Here is a 20,127-nt window from a genome sequence, read left to right as displayed (position 1 = left end):
AATGTTTCCAGTGAGAATGGGATCCTATGAATGGGGTATTTTCAATAGGGACGAATTTGTGCTCCTGGTAGAAAACCATGAACCTTTCATTCTGCATTTTCTGATGGCAAAATGTAATGTACCTAAAATTATATTTAACGTTAAAATTCAGTGATTTTGTACACTCCAACATTTCCCACATTAAAATAGGTACACATGCGTCTATTACACCCCACGCTCCTCATATATAACCCTACGCCCTTAATATGCACCCCCACACCCCTGATGTATAACCCTCATTTACAGCCAACGGACATCATCACACCACTGTCTGTAAAAATCCTAGGTACAGTGCTGCATACTGCGTGCTATATTGTAATTGATGCGCTTTGAGTCCCATTGGGAGGAAAGCGCAATATGAAATAAAGTTATTATTATATACTTCCCCCACTCCACTCATATATACCCTACCTACACCACTTATACCCACCTCATATGTATCCCACATTACTAATATAATAACCCACACCCCACTACCGGTAATTATTTTATTTTTACATTTTCCCATAACCATAGTTGCAGCTTCTTTATCCCCAGGGACAGCTCCTCGCCACCCAATGAAGTCAAGTCCAGGCTTTGCCTGCTGAGCAGGAAACGCAGAGGGGGACCCGGGTGCAGGTCAGTCTGTGGCGCTCTCTCGGAGGTCCTGGTTTGATTCAGGTTTCCCCAGCTGCACGTACGCGATGATCACGGGATTCTGATTCACCTGTAGTCACAATGAGCCGGAGTGTGCGCGCAGCGGGGGAAACCAGTACAAGCAGGTACAATGCATGGGGGTCCATACAGCACTGGCAGTACAGTTGGGGGGTTAGAAATGTCAAATTTGAAATCCTTTACACGTGAGTCTAAAAAGCCAATATTCAAACCTATTTTTTTAAGCATTGACCCATGAGAGGTAGGCTTAGTGTCATTGTCAAGGCCGCCAACAGAAATCATGGGGCCCAGGACAAATGAAAGGAACAGCCGCTCTTCCCCCCCCCCCCCCCGAACCAACAGCGCACCTACAACAAAAATAAATTTTTTAGCACACAACTTTTACTTAACTGTTTTCTTCTTATTGTAATACGGAAAAAAACATTACAATGCAATCTGTTTATTTTTATATTTTCAACCAAAGATACCCAATGCTAAATCCAATGTGACAAAAGGCCTGGGGGGGATTCAGTATGGGCCTGGGGGTGAGGGGGTTAAGTATTGGCCGAGGGGAGGGGTTAATTATGGGTGGGTGAGTGGGTGACTGACTGCCTGGGTGGGTGACTGACTGACTGCCTGGGTGGGTCACTGGGTGGGTGACTGAGTGACTGGATGGGTGGGTAATTGAGTGACTGGGTGGGTGACTGAGTGACCTTGACTGAGTGACTGGGTGGGTGAGTGACTGCCTGGGTTGGTGAGTGAGTGACTGCCTGGGTGGGTGGGTTCTGCTTCCTTGCCCGCCAGACTCTTCCCCCCTGCCCCTGATCCCTGTGGCTGCTGCTCAAGGTGGGCTCGGGGGAGGGGGGTGGGGGGCGCGGGAGTTATGCTGGGGGTTGCGGGAGGTAGACTGGGGGGGCACGGGAGGTAGACTGAGGGGGGGTCGAGACTGGCGGGCTAATTCCCATAGGAGCATTTCCCCCCGGCCCCTAGTCCCCGCGGCTGCTGCCCGGGGCAGGAGGCTGGCACTTGGGGAGCTGTGTTGGCGGGCGCGGGGGGAGCAGGACGGCGCTTCCCCTCTGTCCCACGTAGGGAGCGGGCAGCAGGCCAGACACCCTGCTTTCCCTGCGCATACGCGCCGAGACCTCGACTCTGCACATGCGTGCCGAGCCCTTCGGCTCTGCACATGGGAATCGCCGGCATTTTTTTTTTCTGATATGGAGAAATGGGACCGGGGCGCTGCCTGGATTGAACAAAATAGTGACCCCTGCAAATAGAGGATCTGACTCTATATAGAATAATAGAATAAAGCAAAATATACTGGCCCAAGTTCCTGCTGCTGCTTCACTGCAAAAGAGAGATTTCCGAGAATCCTCATATGGAAATAGTGTACACGGTATGGTGAGCGCAAAACCAAGACCAGAAAAGCACAATCAATAGTTGTCTCAATAGACTCAGTTGGAGAGAAGGGAGGGTGGGGACCGGGGAACGGGAGGGACTGGGGAGTGGTGGATGTAAATGACCAAATAATGTTAACAGTACTCACACGGCCATGTGTGAGCAGCAACCCATAATTGGATGTATCTTCTCTGCAAAGTTTTCTTTTCTTTTTCTCCTTCGACCAAGACCGTTGTGTTCTCAGGGAATAGAGAAAAAGCAAGAATTTGTGAACGGTGGGACATATGGTGTAATGATAAATGACAAAAACAAATGTCTACACTCACAAGGCCATATGTGAGTGAAGGGCATTCAGAGGATCCCCAGCCACATATATTGTGGTACACTGTGGGTCATCAGGTGTCACTCATTCAGCAGCATACAGATACGGGTGGCAAAAGTAGAATTAATAAAGTTTAATCAAACAGTAAAAGCAACAATGACGTGCCAAAAAGGAGAGACACTTACATAAAAACAATGGAGTGGAGAGTGAGCAGGCAGACTCACGGCAACTTCCCTCAGCACTCTGCCCGGAAAGGATCCTCCCTACCACGTCCGGTTGGCAAGGTCACGAGCAGCTGCTTCGTTCAGCTACGGTGGCTGACTGCACTCAAAAGACCTCCGCAGAACTACACGTTTCGTCGTTAGACTTCCTCTGGTTCTGGCGGAGTTGGGGCTTGTGCTTCCCATTTATGCACAAGTAGTTGTCAGGACGTGCTCACCACAAACGAGACGGGACCGCGGTGCTGAGGTGGGATAGGATATAACGCCACCCACAGCCACGAGGGCACGTCTTGAGAGTAGAGTGGTCTGGGAGTCCGGATCGGGGCAGGAGAGGTACGGATGGTAGAGGGTGGGGTTTGCTAAATCCGGGGTTAGAGAGAGGGACGTAATCGTTTACCGTTTGCCGAGATCGGGATGCCAGAGGTGCGGAGAGTCGTGTTGCCGTATGCCGAGTTCGGGATGCCAGAGGTGCGGGTAGACGTAGCGGAAGCCGGTTCGGTAAACGAGGAAGACTGCAAAACAAGACAGGACTAGGGAGGCAGAGAGTGATGAGAACAACTGGTTCTATGCTCAGCCGATGAGTTAATGAAGCTGCAGGGTATATATAGGCAAGAGGGTCCAATGGCTGAGTAGCAAGGTGGAGGTGTGTGAATGGGCCAGACTGAGTCAGGGATAGGTCCAGAGGAACTCCTGGGGAAGGGAGTAGACAAACGGATGTATTTGATTGCAGCATTACAAATGGGCAATATGCCTTTAAGAGGCTGACGCTCCTCTATGTGGGCGCGCCCCCGTGTGGCCGTTCCTGCGAGCGCGTGACCGGACACACGCCCAGACCCGACAGTAGAAGGGGAGTGCTGGCGTGCGCGCGCGCGTCTAGGCAAGATGGCGACCGGCGTCCTGGAAGAAGGATCACTGCGAGGCGCGGGAGAGTCCGGAGGAGCCGCGGGTAAGTGAGGAGCACGCCGAGGGCGGCGTGACTCCCAGGTCATGACAGTACCCCCCCCCCCCCTTCAGGGGCGACCTCCGGGCGTCCATGACATGGCTTGGAGGGATTCTTACGATGGAAAGCCTGGACGAGTCGAGGTGCGTGACGATCCCGGTGGGGAATCCATGAACGTTCATCTGGTCCGAACCCCCTCCAGATGACCAGGTTATTGTACTCCACCTCTGGAAATCCTAGAATCCAGGACATACTGAACCTCGTACTCCTGTTGACCTTGGATCAGAAGAGGAAGTGGAGGAGAGGTCGTCTTAGAAAAGCGAGGACTCTGAAATGCTGGTTTAAGCAAAGATACATGGAAGACTGAAGGTATCTTCATCGAGGGTGGAAGACGCAGGCGATAAGCCACAGGATTAATCCTCCTGACCACGGGGAAGGGACCAAGGAACTTGGGTGCTAGCTTCATGGTAGGAACCTTTAGTCGGATATTCCTGGAAGAAAGCCAAAGCCTGTCTCCTGGGACGTACTCCGGAACCTGGCGTCGAAGGCGATCTGCCTGGAGTTTCTGTCTCCCTGTGGCCACCTTTAAGTTCTCCTGGATCCTAGTCCATAAGTCTTTCAGCTGGGAGATACGCTTGTCAACCGCTGGTACTCCTGAGGATAGCGAGGAGAACGGTAAACGGGAAGGATGAAATCCACAATTTATGAAGAAGGGAGATTCCTGAGTGGAGTCATTGCGAAGGGAGTTAAAAGCAAACTCGGCCCAAGGAAGCAGATCCACCCAGTCATCTTGTGTATCGGTTATAAAACATCGGAGGTATTGTTCCAGGTTTTGGTTGGCCCTCTCCGTCTGCCCATTGGTCTGTGGGTGGTATCCCGATGAGAATTGTAGTGAAATACCCAATTTTCGGGAAAAAGCTCGCCAAAATCGTGACACAAATTGGGACCCCCGATCAGAGACGATGATTGCAGGCACTCCGTGAAGACGAAAAATTTCCTGAATGAAAACATCCGCAAGCCTGGAGGAATTCGGAAGACCCCTCAAGGGAACAAGGTGCGTCTGTTTGGAAAAACGATCAATCACCACAAGAATCGTATTCATCCCTTTGGAGTTTGGGAGCTCTGCGATGAAATCCATAGAAATATGGTTCCAGTGCCGGTCTGGAATGGGTAAAGGAAGGAGAAGGCCTGCTGGTTTGACCCGGGGAACTTTGTTGCGAGCGCATGTGCCACACGCTTTTACAAACTCCTCCACATCCTTAGCCCTCTCTGGCCACCAGAAGGTATGTTGAACAAGGTCGTTGGTTTTCCGTATCCCTGGATGTCCTGCCGATTTAGAGGAATGGCACCACTCGAGAACCCTCTTGCGGTGTTGGGGTGCCGTGTAGAGTCTTCCCTCCGGGACCTTGAGACCCATTGGAGCTTGTGATTGCTCGGATCGAATTTTGTCCATAATATCAAAGGAGTTGGCGGACAGAATACATCTAGAGGGGATAATCGTCTCTAGCTGTTCTTCAGACTTGTCCTCTGCCAGGAACTGTCGAGACAGAGCGTCCGCCTTAAGATTCTTGGAGCCAGGAATAAAGGAGATGAGAAAATTGAATCGTGAAAAAAAAAGTGCCCAGCGGGCTTGTCGAGAGCTCAAACGACGTGCCCCTTCTAGGTAGAGAATATTCTTATGGTCTGTGAGTATGGTTATAGGTGTCTCCGTACCCACTAAGAAGTGTCTCTACTCTTCTAATGCCAACTTGATAGCCAAAAGCTCCCGGTTCCCGACATCGTAATTCCGTTCTGTGGACAAGAATTTCTTTGAGAAGAAGGCACATGGGTGTAGTCTGGCTAAGTGAGAGATCCTTTGGGATAAGACAGCCCCAGCCCCGATGTCAGAAGCATCTACCTCCAAGGTAAATGGAAGTTTAGGATCTGGGTGGGTGAGGATAGGGGCAGACACAAAAGCCTTTTTCAGAAGATTAAATGCCCGTACGGCGGTCTCAGACCATGATGAAGGATCTGCACCTTTCTTCGTGAGAGCCGTTATGGGAGATACCGTAGAAGAAAAATTGCGATAATAGTTTGCAAAACCTAGAAAGCGTTGCACGGCTTTGAGAGTGGTCGGACGGGGCCAGTCCAAAATAGCCTTAAGTTTTTCTGGATCCATATTGAATCCAGAGTCAGAGATAACGTATCCCAAAAATGCCACAGACTTGAGATGGAACTGACATTTCTCCAATTTTGCAAAGAGATGGTTCTCCCGGAGGCATAACAGCACTTGTTGAACATGTTTGATGTGTTCTCGAGGGGATTTAGAAAAGATTAGGATGTCATCCAGGTAGACGATAAGAAATGTATTAAGAATGTATTAAGAAAGTCCCGAAAAATCTCATTGACGAAATCCTGGAAAACAACTGGTGCGTTGCACAGACCGAACGGCATGACCAGGTATTCATAGTGGCTGTCATGGGTGTTAAAAGCAGTCTTCCATTCGTCCCCCTCACGTATCCTTACTAAATTGTAAGCACCTCTTAAGTCCAATTTAGAAAAGATAGTTGCTCCCTGAAGACGGTCGAAAAGTTCCGGTATCAAGGGCAGTGGGTAGCGGTTCTTGCGTGTGATGTTATTCAACCCCCGGTAGTCTATGCATGGACAAAGAGAACTGTCCTTCTTTTAGACAAAAAAGAAGCCTGCTCCGACTGGAGAGGAAGACTTACGGATGAAACCCCTCACTAAATTCTCTGCAATGTAAGTTTTCATGGCTTTAGTCTCTGGGAGAGAGAGAGGATAGGATCGTCCTCTGGGAAGAGGTGCCCCAGGTAGTAGATCAATAGGACAGTCGAAAGGACGGTGCGGAGGTAGAACCTCTGAACGTGCTGTGTCGAACACATCACGGAATTCCCAGTACACAGAAGGTAGGGAGTCAACCTTCTCTGGCAGGGTAGACAACCCACCAATCTTCTGGAAAATCCTGGTACATGTCTTGGCACAAGGAGCACCCCACTGGATGGGTTCCCGATCCGTCGAGTCGATGCGAGGATTATGGAGTTGAAGCCAAGGAAGACCCAAAATCAGCTCAACAGAGGGCGTGTGGATAACATCGAGGGTAATGATCTCCATATGAACGTCGATGTACTGCAGTAGGAGAGGCACCGTCTGGAGCGTGATGAATGCCGGCTGTAGAGGTCGACCGTCAATGGCTTCCAGACCTACTGGCGTCTTCTTACTGATAAATGGAATATTGTTCCGTCTCGCAAAAGTCTCATCGATGAAATTGCCTGCGGAACCGGAATCAATGAACGCCCGTGCTTGAGTGTGAAACCCCTCTCCAGACAGTGTTATAGGCAACATTATCCTGGTGGGAAGAACATCTTTGATGATGGGAGAAAGTGTCAATATTCCCAACGAAACTCTCTGGGATTTCATTGGGAGTTGGCGTTTCCCGGCTTGTGGAGACACTGAGGTAATATGTGACCGGAATTGCCACAATACATGCAGAGACCAGCATTGCGCCGACGTTGTTTCTCGGCAGCAGACAGCTTGTTACCTCCAAACTGCATTGGTTCCGGGACGTCACCGGAAGGAGGTGTAGGAGCCATGAATGATAGAGCCAGATGCCTTGAAACCCGTTGACGGTAACGAAAACGTTCATTTCTCCGCTCCTGCAGACGGTGGTCCACTCGAACACACAGACTGATCAAATCCTCTAGGTCAGTGGGACGTTCCCGTGCTGCAAGCTCATCCTTTAGGGATTCGGACAGACCTTGCCAAAACGCAGAAGATAGTGCTTCATTATTCCATCCCGTTTCAGCAGCAAGTGTGCGGAACTCCACCGCGTACCGGGCGACGGGTCGATCTCCCTGGGTTATGTGATGAAGAGAAGATGCTGCCGTTAATTGCAGTGCAGGGGTGTCGAAGACTCTTCGGAACTCCTTGACAAAGAGATCGATGTCCCGTGTGAGGAGACCTTGTTGTTCCCAGATGGGAGAAGCCCATGCCAGCGCCTCGTCGATGAGAAGAGCCACGATGTAGCCGACCCTGGAGACAGAAGAGACAAAACGAGAGGGCGAGAGTCGAAATTGAATGAGGCATTGGTTAAGGAAGCCCCTACATCCTTGGGGATCCCCAGCATAGTGTTTGGGAGCCGGAATACGAGGTTCCAAAGCAAACGGAGGTGCTGGAAAGGCGGTTGCGGAGACTGTGGAAGCCACGGGGGAAGGTGGCCGACTGAGAGCTCGGACTTGAACGGTAAGCGAATGAACGCTTTGCTGTAAGGTATCCATTCGCCTATCAGCTTGTTCCAGATAAGTCTCTAGCCTGGTGAAAAGATTAGTATGGGCATTTAAAGGGCGCTCCACCTCAGCGGGGTCCATGTTTGTAGGGCTGAGCATAATGTCAGGACGTGCTCACCACAAACGAGACGGGACCGCGGTGCTGAGGTGGGATAGGATATAACGCCACCCACAGCCACGAGGGCACGTCTTGAGAGTAGAGTGGTCTTTGGAGTTCGGATCGGGGCAGGAGAGGTATGGATGGTAGAGGGTGCTGTTTGCTAAATCCGGGGTTAGAGAGAGGGACGTAATCGTTTACCGTTTGCCGAGATCGGGATGCCAGAGGTGCGGAGAGTCGTGTTGCCGTATGCCGAGTTCGGGATGCCAGAGGTGCGGGTAGACGTAGCGGAAGCCGGTTCGGTACACGAGGAAGACTGCAAAACAAGACAGGACAAGACAGGACTAGGGAGGCAGAGAGTGATGATAACAACTGGTTCTATGCTCAGCCGATGAGTTAATGAAGCTGCAGGGTATATATAGGCAAGAGGGTCCAATGGCTGAGTAGCAAGGTGGAGGTGTGTGAATGGGCCAGACTGAGTCAGGGATAGGTCCAGAGGAACTCGTGGGGGAGGGAGTAGACGAACGGATGTATTTGATTGCAGCATTACAAATGGGCGATATGCCTTTAAGAGGCTGACGCTCCTCTATGTGGGCCCGCCCCCGTGTGGCCGTTCCTGCGAGTGCGTGACCGGACACACGCCCAGACCCGACAGTAGAAGGGGAGTGCTGGCGTGCGCGCGCACGTCTAGGCAAGATGGCGACCGGCGTCCTGGAAGAAGGATCGCTGCGAGGCGCGGGAGAGTCCGGAGGAGCCGCGGGTAAGTGAGGAGCACGCCGAGGGCGGCGTGACTCCCAGGTCGTGACAGTAGTTGCATAATCATTATTGCTCGATATTTACGATGGCGGAGATTTATTGACGATGTCATTTTTATTTGGAAGGGGGATGAAGCGAGTCTTTTAAAATTCATTTCGTATATTAATGATAATGACCTTAATTTAAGATTCACCTGTAATTACAGGAAGAGTAGAATTAATTTCCTTGATTTGGTGATTTACATAGAAGAAGGCACCATTAAGACTATGACACATTTTAAGGATGTCGATAAAAACAATTATATATTACAAACAAGTTGTCACCACCCTAGTTGGCTTCGAAATGTGCCATACGGGCAATTTAGAAGATTAAAAAGAAACTGTACTGATGATGCAAATTTTATGATTCAAACTAAATTCCTTGAGGAAAGGTTCTATTGTTCTATTGTTCAGTCGGCAATACAAAAAGCTGAAAATCTAAAAAAGAGAAGAACTATTAAAAGACATGTCTAAGAAACAAAAACAAGATAAAAAGGATTTCAATTTTTCCTTTATTACAAGTTATAACAGACAAGCTGGAAAAATTGTAAACATTGTAAACATATACTGGCATATAGTCGAGAATGACCAGATCATAGGAAATATGGTTCCTGATAAACCAGTTATTATATTTAAAAGAGCAAGAACATTAAAAGACCAACTTGCACCCAGTGCATTGCCAAGAAACAATAAAACAATAAATAGATGGTTACCTAACATTAAAGGTTTCTTGGGCTGCACTACGTGCAAAGCTTGTGCTTATCGAGCAATAGACAAATATGAGTGTATTTCCAACATGACCAAAAAGAAGTATACTATTATAAAACATATCACTTGCAGAACCAACTATATTATTTATCTCATTGAGTGCCCATGTGGGCTACAATATGTTGGTAAGACTAAAAGACGAATGAATATTAGAATACTAGTACATATTGGTTATATTAGACGTAAAGTCATGACCCATCTTCTGTCTGAACATTTTATTACGAAACATCAAGGGGATATGTCAGGCTTTAAATTTAGTGCTATAGAATATGTTCTTCCCCATTGGAGAGGGGGAGACAGAGACCTAGAACTAACAAAGAGGGAATCCTTTTGAATATTTACACTTAAGACGTTAGTTCCAGATGGTCTAAACGCTGAGCTTGATATAGGAGTATTTTTATAGAGCTTTTATAGTAATTATGTAGTTATTAACACTGATCTCCATTAAATATGTTCCTTTTTAAAATATGTATATATAATATATAATATATATAATATAATATATATAATATAACTAGCTGAGAGACCCGGCGTTGCCCGGGATGTAAATGCGTAATAGGTAGTATTATTTATAAATCGTGGAACAATAGGTGACTGTTTGTTGTAAAGGTTGGATAATAATATTGAAAAGAAAGATGGAAGAAAATGTAATACGATGTTGTATAAAAATGGTTTATTGTAAGCACACCACAGTACAATGTATATTTTGGTGACATAAGTGATGTAAAAATCTGAGTCGTGTGTCCTGCTAGGGTGTGAGGCGGCGGGTGGCGCGTGGGTTGTGAGTGCTGTGTGCGAGTGGGGGTCCTGCTAGGGTGTGAGGCGGCGGGTGGTGCGTGGGTTGTGAGTGCTGTCTGTGAGTGTGGGTCCTGCTAGGGTGTGAGGCGGCGGGTGGCGCGTGGGTTGTGAGTGCTGTCTGTGAGTGGGGGTCCTGCAAGGGTGTGAGGCGGCGGCTGGCGCGTGGGTTGTGAGTGCTGTCTGTGAGTGGGGGTCCTGCTAGGGTGTGAGGGGATGGGTCAGTGATGTCGGTGCGTAGGGGCGGGAGGCAGCAGGTGTGTGTGGCGGCAGGTATGTGTCGAGTGTGGCGGGTGTCTGTTGAGTGCGTGCAGCGGCTGTGAGGCGGTGGGTGAAAGGCAGAGGCGGCCGGAGTAAGGGCGGGTGAAAGGCAGAGGCGGGGGTGGGGAGGCGGTAAGGCGGGCATGAAGGCGAAGGGCGGCGGGAAGGGGAGGAAGGGGTGGAGGAGGGGGGCAAGGGGTGGAGGAGGGGGGCAAGGGGTGGAGGAGGGGGGCAAGGGGTGGAGGAGGGGGGCAAGGGGTGGAGGAGGGGGGCAAGGGGTGGAGGAGGGGGGAAGGGTTAGAGGAGGGGGGGGAAGGGTTAGAGGAGGGGGGGGAAGGGTTAGAGGAGGGGGGGGAAGGGTTAGAGGAGGGGGGGGAAGGGTTAGAGGAGGGGGGGGAAGGGTTAGAGGAGGGGGGGGAAGGGTTAGAGGAGGGGGGGGAAGGGTTAGAGGAGGGGGGGGAAGGGTTAGAGGAGGGGGGGGAAGGGTTAGAGGAGGGGGGGAAGGGTTAGAGGAGGGGGGGAAGGGTTAGAGGACGGGGGGGAAGGTTTGAGGAGGGGGTGGAAGGGTGGGAGGGGGTGGGAGGGGAAAGGGGAAAAAGAGGTGGAGGGGGGGGGGAAGAGGAGTGGAGGGGGGGGTGGAAAGGGGAGCGGAGGGGGGGTGAAGGGGAGCGGAGGGGGGTGAAGGGGAGCGGGGGGGGGAAGGGGAGCGGGGGGGGGAGGGGAGCGGGGGGGGAGGGGAGAAGTGGTGGGAAGGGGGAGGAGGGGGGAGGTGGTTGAAAGGGGGAGAAGGGGGGAGGTGGTGGGAAGGGGGGAGGTGGTGAGAAGGAGGAGGAGGGGGAAGGTGGTGGAAAGGGAGAGAAGGGGGGATGTGGTGGGAAGGGGGAGGAGGGGGAAGGTGGTGGGAAGGGGGAGGAGGGGGAAGGTGGTGGGAAGGGGGAGGAGGAGGGGGAAGGTGGTGGGAAGGGGGAGGAGGAGGGGGGAGGTGGTGGGAAGGGGGGGAGGGGGAGGTGGTGGGAAGGGGGGGAGGGTGGAGGTGGTGGGAAGGGGGGAGGTGGTGGGAAGGGGGGGAGGTGGTGGGAAGGGGGGGAGGTGGTGGAAAGGGGGGGGAGGTGGTGGGAAGGGGGGGAGGGGTGAGGTGGTGGGAAGGGGGAGGAGGTGGGAAGGGGGAGGCGGAGGGAAGGCGGGGGGTGGGAGGCGGTGGGAAGGCGGGGGGTGGGAGGAGGTGGGAAGGCGGGGGGTGGGATGGCGGGGGGTGGGAGGCGGTGGGAAGGGGGGGGAGGCGGTGGGAAGGGGGGGGGAGGCGGTGGGAAGGGGGGAGGGAGGCGGTGGGAAGGGGGAGGGAGGCGGTGGGAAGGGGGGAGGGAGGCGGTGGGAAGGGGGGGGGGGAGGCGGTGGGAAGGGGGGGTGAGGGGGGGTGAGGGGGGTGAGGAGGGGTGGGAGGCGGTGGGAAGGGGGGGAGGCGGTGTGAAGAGGGGGGAGGCGGTGGGAAGGGGGGGGGAGGCAGTGGGAAGGGGTGGGGGGAGGCGGTGGGAAGGGGTGGGGGGAGGCGGTGGGAAGGGGTGGGGGGAGGCGGTGGGAAGGGGTGGGGGGAGGCGGTGGGAAGGGGGGCTGGGAGGCGGTGGGAAGGGGGGGAGGCGGTGGGAAGGGGGGGGAGCGGTGGGAAGGGGGGGGACGCGGTGGGAAGGGGGGGAGGCGGTGGGAAGGGGGGGAGGGGATGGGAAGGGGGGGAGGCGGTGGGAAGGGGGTTTAGGCGGTGGGAAGGGGGGGGAGGCGGTGGGAAGGGGAGGGAGGCGGTGGGAAGGGGGGGTGGAGGGGAGGTGAAGGGGGGGTGGAGGGGAGGTGAAGGTGGGGGGGTGGAGGGGGGGGTGGAGGGGGGGTGGAGGGGAGGTGAAGGGGGGGAGTGGAAGGGAGGTGAAGGGGGGGGGTGGAAGGGAGGTGAAGGGGGGTGTGGAAGGGAGGTGAAGGGGGGGGGGTGGAGGGGAAGTGGAGGGGGGGGAGGTAAATGGGGAGGTGAAGGGGGGTGGAAGGGAGAAGTGGAGTGAGGGGAGGTGAAAGGCGGTGAGGGGAGGTGATGGGGGGTGAGGGGAGGTGAAGGCCGCTCACTCACCCGTCCGGCAGGTCCAACGTGGATCTGAGGCGGGAGGCAGCGTGTTGTGGCCGCTCTCCCGCTGTGTCCCGGGCGCTCGCTCGCTCCCCCGCTGACTGTAGCGGCGCCGGGGGGGGTATCGGGGAGACACTGACACTGGAGGGGAGGGCGGGTGGAGGGGAGGTGAAGGCCGCTCACTCACCCATCCGGCAGGTCCCACGTGGATCTGAGGCGGGAGGCAGCGTGTTGTGGCCGCTCCCCCGCTGTGTCCCGGGCGCTCGCTCCCCCGCTGATTGTAGGGGCGCCGGGGGGGGGGGGTATCGGGGAGACACTGACACTGGATCCGCTGACACTGGAGGGGAGGGGGTGGAGGGGAGGTGAAGGGGGGTATGGAGGAGAGGTGAAGGGGGGGTGGAAGGGAGGTGAAGGCCGCTCACTCACCCATCCGGCAGGTCCCACGTGGATCTGAGGCGGGAGGCAGCGTGTTGTGGCCGCTCCCCCGCTGTGTCCTGGGCGCCGCCATCTTGGGCACTCGGCGCCGCGAGGCAGCCTGCCTGGCCACTGGCTGTTCCCCCGCCGGGGAGGGGTGAGTTGTAGCGCCGGGGAGGGGGGGGCATGTATATGTGTGGGGGGGGGGAGAGGTGGGAGATATAGAGGGGGGGTCTCGCACGGGGTAATAATAGTGTGTGTGTCCCGCTGACTGTAGCGGCGCCGGGGGAGGGGGGGGGGCGGGGTGAAAGCGCGGGAGACACGGGGAGAGGAGGAGGTGCGCGCGGGTACTGCTAACACTGTGAGCCCCGCTAATGTATGTAACAGTGTGTGTGTGTGTGTGTGTCACTGTGTGCGTGTCTGTCACTGTGTGTGTGTGGTCCGTGTGTCCGTGTGTCCGTGTGTCCGTGTGTCCGTGTGTCCGTGTGTCCGTGTGTGTGTGTGTGTGTGTCCCTGTGTGTGTGTCCTTTGGCCCGTCACTCCGCCTCAGGCCAATGAGAGGTGTGCGGGGGCGGGCGGGCCAAGGGACCAATGAGATTTCCCCTAGGGACACCGGACATCCAGGCAGGCAAACATACAGTGCTTTCACTAATATAGTATAAGATATATGTTAATTATGTTTTTTCTTGTTCTCTTTCCGCATATGTTCAATAGGTTACCAACAATCGCCGTTTTTAAAGATTACTGTTTTAGGTAGAGAATATGTGTGGTTATGTTGTTTTGGGGGCAACATAACCATTAATGTCGTTTTTTTAAATATATATATATATATATATATTTTTATTGTGTAATTTAACGCCATATACTAGTACGTGTAAACAATGTTTAGATATATTGGTCCACTTGCTAATTTGTAAGGTCCCCCTGCAGACGCACTTACCAGAACTCCCTCCTACTGTCTCTGTACGTTCTCCCTACCTACCAATTAGACTGTAAGCTCCTCGGGGCAGGGACTCCTCTTCCTTAATGTTACTTTTAACAGCTTATTCCCATGATCTGTTATTTATATTATCTGTTATTTATTTGATTACCACATGTATTACTACTGTGAAGCGCTATGTACATTAATGGCGCTATATAAATAAAGACATACAATACAATACAATACAAGGTCATTTGTACAATTATTTAAATATGCTATTTTTATTTAGCCATCATATATATTATATATATTTTTTAATTTGTATTATGTTACTGTGAAGATTAATTTTATAATGTTCATATTGTATATATAGTCTCTTATTACACACACGGATTATACGTTTACGTGTATTAGATCAATTAAAGCTGTGTATGAGTTACTATTGTACCAATTAGAGTTTAGTATAGGGTATATATATTCAGCTATTAGCATGAATTAGCCACTCCTGAATAAGACGTCATCACGTCGAAACGCGTTGAGTTTGGCTCGTTAGCCATCTTGAAGGAGAGAGAGAAGCAGAGGGATCCCTGTTGGTGTCCTCCGTTCCGTGTAGCCGTAACGACACAATCCGGAAGTGACGCCACGGGACCAGACGCAAGCGAGAGCTGCAGCAGTGTGTACCGAGGTGGTGAATGTCGCGGCACACCGAGGTGCCCAGCTGTTCACTGCTTTTACTTTCTGGACCCATGTAAGCCTCCATTTGTGAGCTCTTCATTGATAAATGTGTTATTTGATCTGCACTATGGTTGTTTTCTCTTTTGTCTGAGATTGCTGACCGCATATACCCCACCATCCAGACTGGGACGATTTATAGTCAAAGACTGGCACACATGCTCCTTTTTCTACTTCACTCGTGAGTAGGAAATTGGAAGCCTTATTTTATTTTATTATTCACGGTTTATACTGTATTACACTATCCACATTTCTTCTTTTTGGGCATTCGGCGACGCTCCCCTGGATCTCGAACTAGCAGTGCATCTTCCAGACTTTTGAAACAGTCTTTTCTACAGGGTCGAGTGATAAGTGGTTTTGCCTTTATTATCACAATTTATTTATTTTATATTATTTACTGATTTTCTACACATGTTTACGAATTAATTTATTCTTATTTTATGATTCACTGTTTTTCTATACATAGTGAATGTTTATTAATTACTATTGATATATCAATTGATATCACTGTTCTTTTGGGTTAGTAGAGCGCCATCTAGCGTTTTTTGTATATTAGTCGGGATGGAGCAGGATATCAGCGGAAGATCTGTGCTGGGTCATCCACTTAGATCTCTGACCTATGAACTTGATGGACGTATGTCTTTTTTCAACCTCATCCACTATGTAACTATGTAACTATGTATTTATATATAGATAGTAAGAATGTGATAGTATGTGAGAAGTATGTGATATTATCTTGATGCACTGATTAACTGTTTATCAGGCAATATATTTTTTTCAGAAAATGGGTTTGATATGAGAGTAGAAACATACACAAGGTTTCAAACAGTATCAAACATTTTAAGAATTATAAAGTGCAAACAAGTTAAACAACAAGTTACATACTTTTTTGAACAGGGATAACAATATAACTATAACAACAAAAGTGCTCCAACATGCCTTTTTTGGCATGAACTGTCTTTATAACAAGCAATGTCATGTCTTGACATAGCCACAATCTCTCTAAAGGATCCAATTGTCTAACATGAGGAAGCAGACTTTTAAAGAAATTAAAATCTTCATCTGAGTTTCCATGCATAACATTAGACATCATGTCTAATTTCCTTTCCTCTATAACAAGTCATTGTTTGTTTTTTTTAAATCTGTAGAGACTTCAGTTTCTTGCGTGGAGGCTCAGGAGATGTGTCAGTCTCACATAGCGAATCTTCCATCACATTGATCACTGCGGGCGTGTCCTCTGCTATTGGTTCGACTTCCAGATTGGACACTGCTGGAGTCATTTGAACTTTTATGAACTCCATTACCTTAAAATACAGCCACAAAGAAGTATAATCTGGGGCGCTTGGACCTGCGTCGCCAGAAAGTGGTGGCTTTATTATTATTTTTAGTTCTCTACGATATGAATCACGAAAATTCTTCCATTTGCCTTTGGTAACTTCACCTACAATTAAAAATTAGGTAAATCAATTAGTATATATTCTTTTTTGATAACATTTGTACGTTTTCTAATGTGCAGCACATTTATGTAACCTATATCACAAGCTACAAGCCATTAAACACTTTTAACATTTTGGTTAATATTAAAAAATATAAATATATAATATTCTATATTCCTAAATCAATGTACTTACTTCATAGGCTCGTTATTCCACCAATTTCTCTCCACAAGTTGTCATGGAGGTATCTGTCATGGTAAGCCTTGCATTGTTGGTTCCACAATGCTTCTTTTTCAAACACCAAGCCAATACACTGCTTTATAGCAGATTTATCCATAGTGTATTTTCTAAACAACACATTCCAACTAGAAGCTTCTGTTACAACTTGTCTGGCAGTAAATTGCAGGCTAGGTTTTGGAGCTCTGTGATTGGTTATTTTTTCTTAGACTGTGATTGGCTAGGTTGTGTTGCACTGGGATTAGTTGCTACTGTACAAGTAACGTGACGCAGCCGCCACGTGTGAAAAACAATTTCATTTGTCTACACTGCAGTCTGTCGCTCCGTAGCGCTTGGTCGCTCACGGTCGCGCTCACTATGTGCGCTTTCATTGGTATCCATGAGTTTGTTCCAGCATCGCGCGGCGTCGCGCACACGTGCTCGGCCACTATAATCACAGCCTAATGTGATATATTGTGCTACGTTATATTGTCCCAGAACAATGAGGCCGGTGAAGGCTGAAATAAATGTAAAATATCATCATTTTATCTATATTCAGCATTTCATAGAACATCAGAAATGAAAACATTTTGAAATGCTTACAGTTGTTTTCAGAAGTATTCACCCCCTACCAGTAATGTCACAAGTTGTTGAATTACAAATTATTTATGTGCATTTTTTTCAAACAAACTATTTTTATTCAAAGCTACAAAGCTGTAGTCATATAACAATTTTCAGTCTAAGCACTACAGCTTTGTAGCTGTGAATACAAATAGTTAGTGAATACTTCGGCAACCCACTGTACAGTATATAAACAGCCTGTTTTAACTTGGCTTAATTGTACTGCTGCTGCCAGTGGGGGGGTTCAACAATTTTTGCCGTTAGAAAATTCATGTTATTTTATGTTGGCTATAAAAACCAATTGCCACATGCTTAAGTAAATGTCAACGTAGGTCTCTGGAAGTCTTTCAAGTTAAACACATCAGGGACATTATTCTCACACAAACACTACGCTGCTTATAGATTGACTAGTCAGATTCTTAAAACAGTATTTTTTGTGCCATAGGTCTACAACCTCTTCAGCAAATGAAGTATTCAAACAACAAAATTGCTAGAAATTGTTAGCTTGAAGGACACAAAGATTACAGCCTGTGAAATGTCTACAAAAAATAAAGATGCCAAAGGCCTCATTTAACAAACTGCATTTTCAGTAAAAAGCGGAACTTCGCTAATTAAATGTTTTTTTTGTTTTAACGGCAGGAAGTTGCAGGAGTGGTGAATTCGTATACTATATTATTACAGCAATTGTAAGATTTGTTGAACCAACTGTAAAGGAAAGTGTTTAAATTAGGGCTTGGAGTTTTCAATTGAAAAGGAAAAAGGCAGATAAATACAGATGGAAGCGAGCCCTGGATTGTATCTGTACTGTAGTTTTAAAGCAAATAAAAATGGAAATTACCACTTTACAAAGCATACACATACTAGTCTTCTATCCTTAGACCATGCAGTTATCTCAAAGTATTAACTTTGTGTTAATATAGTATCTTTTCCACCACTATTTGTTTGTTGTACATGCTTTGAGTCAGTGGTTCCCGGCCTATGGTGCAAAACAGTCCCAGTCTCTGCACTTTGTCAGTGCTGTCTCTGAATGAATATTTGACACCTCTTTTAAGCTGTATAAAATGCTGGGAGTTTAGTTATGCCCTACTAAAGACTGCATGGTGTGTGTCTGTACATGCAAAAAAAGCACAATGAAAGCACTTTAATAAATTTGGTGCATCATCTGTTTTGCAGAAAAGAATCTCTGATAATCATAAATTTACCCATTGTTTCAAATAATGCAAAGTATGCACATAATACATTTGATGGGGTAAATGTATCAGTTCCTGCATTACTCCCTTTATTATTATTATTATTATTATTATTATTATCCTTTATTTGTAAAGCGACAATATATTCCACAGCGCGGTACAATGGAAGTACAGAGATTTGATAATTACATCAACAGAGTTACATTCAAATACAAATAAGGCCAAACATGCATAAACATATTAAGAGGTAATGAGGGCCTTGCTCATGAGACCTTACAATTTAGAGCAGGGGTGGCCAACCTGGCTGGGAGCTGGAGCCAGATTGTACCTGTCTCATTATTAAAGGGCCACAATAAGAAAACAATTCAAATTAATACCTGTAGACACTGACCCAGAGCATAACCTGACCGTTTCAGAGTGTAGTGCCATCAGGTTATGGTCGGTGTCAGTGTGCAGTGCAGTCATCTTATACTCTATGTCAGTGTATAGTGCATAGTATAATTTGATGGCACTATACACTGACAGAGTATGTAGAAAGCAGCACTACACACTGACACAGGGTATAATCTGACGGAACTATACACTGACACGGGGTATAATCTGACGGAACTATACACTGACACGGTATAATCTGACGGAACTATACACTGACACGGTATAATCTGACGGAACTATACACTGACACAGGGTATAATCTGACGGAACTATACACTGACACAGGGTATAATCTGACGGAATTATACACTGACACAGGGTATAATCTGACGGAACTATACACTGACACAGGGTATAATCTGATGGAACTATACACTGACACAGGTTATAATCTGATGGCACTGTACACTGACAGGGTATAATCTGACGGCACTATACATTGACACAGGGTATAATCTGACGGCAATATAAACTGACACGGTATAACCAGACACAAAGTACAAGAGGGGAGAGGAGAAGAGGGGGTGACACGTGTGGAGGGGGTGAAGAGGGGGTGACACATAGGGAGTGGGGAAGAGGGGGTGACAAATGGGAGGGGGGTGAGAGGGTGACATGTGGAGGGAGTGACACGGAGAAGGGGGGAAGAGGATTTGACACATGAGGAGGATGGGGGGAAGTGAAGGTGTTTGTATACAAGTCATTCAAGTATCTTGGAGGAAAGGGGGAGAGAGAGATGGGGTGGTAGTTAGAGAGGGAGGCTGGGTTGAGAAGGTTTCTTTAGGCAATATCCGAATCATTAACTGGCATGAGCATGGCAAAATAAGAGCAAAGTATGTTGATTTGTACTAAAAGAAGCATTTTCAAAATGCCTGTTAATGTAAGTGCCAAGAAAATGGCAAAATTGTGTTTTTTGCCTTCATGCATACTCTGCAGCTCTACATTTGACCGCTACCATGGCAAGTATGGAGAAAAGGGATGAGGGGTTATCACCCAGCATGCAGGGCTGCTGGTAATGTATTGTGAGTATTGGGGCTGCACATGGGGGCTGCACATGAGGACCGTTCTCTGACTTATTTGGGAAGAAAGTGAGGATGTCCTGGAAGTTCTACCAAGACTGTCTCTGGACAAGCTCAGATATGGCCTACCTAGTAAACCGGTGTGTGCTTTGTTCTGCTTCTCATGTCATTGAACTTTGGGGGGAAATGGCAATCATGGAAATCCATTACATGTTCACTGATTATTTTGCAGTTGTTAAAGCAGAGCACAGGAAGGGGGCTTAGGTGGCTCTAGGTGTTGTGCGGTCCTAGGCAATAGCTTGAAAGGTGCCCCATCCCTCATTTTTGCAGTGTTTTGTCTCAATACTTTCTATATTTACAAAAGGGAATAAATATAGAGCTGCTGATAGAGAAGCTTCCTCAGCGTCCAGGTATGTTCCACCAGCGGCTGCAGTAGAAGTCAGAAACAAATGTAGAACACTTCCAAGGGTGAAAGGAGGGGTGAGGAGTCTTTGCT

At 48.9% G+C, this 20,127-nt stretch overlaps 1 long non-coding RNA gene across 1 annotated transcript; it reads left to right on the top strand.

Moving 5' to 3' along the window:
- The first annotated feature begins 17 nt into the window (after positions 1-17).
- LOC142500940 (uncharacterized) lies at positions 18-17,749 on the top strand. The gene is made up of 3 exons (XR_012803364.1): positions 18-113; positions 577-657; positions 17,436-17,749. It is a non-coding gene; the product is annotated as an uncharacterized LOC142500940 (long non-coding RNA).
- The last annotated feature ends 2,378 nt before the right edge of the window (positions 17,750-20,127 follow it).

The sequence above is a fragment of the Ascaphus truei genome, chromosome 8 (assembly GCF_040206685.1).
Source record: "Ascaphus truei isolate aAscTru1 chromosome 8, aAscTru1.hap1, whole genome shotgun sequence".
Taxonomy (NCBI): Eukaryota; Metazoa; Chordata; class Amphibia; order Anura; family Ascaphidae; genus Ascaphus; species Ascaphus truei.
Note: the sequence above shows the minus strand (reverse complement) of the source record. Positions and strands in the feature narration are given on the sequence as shown.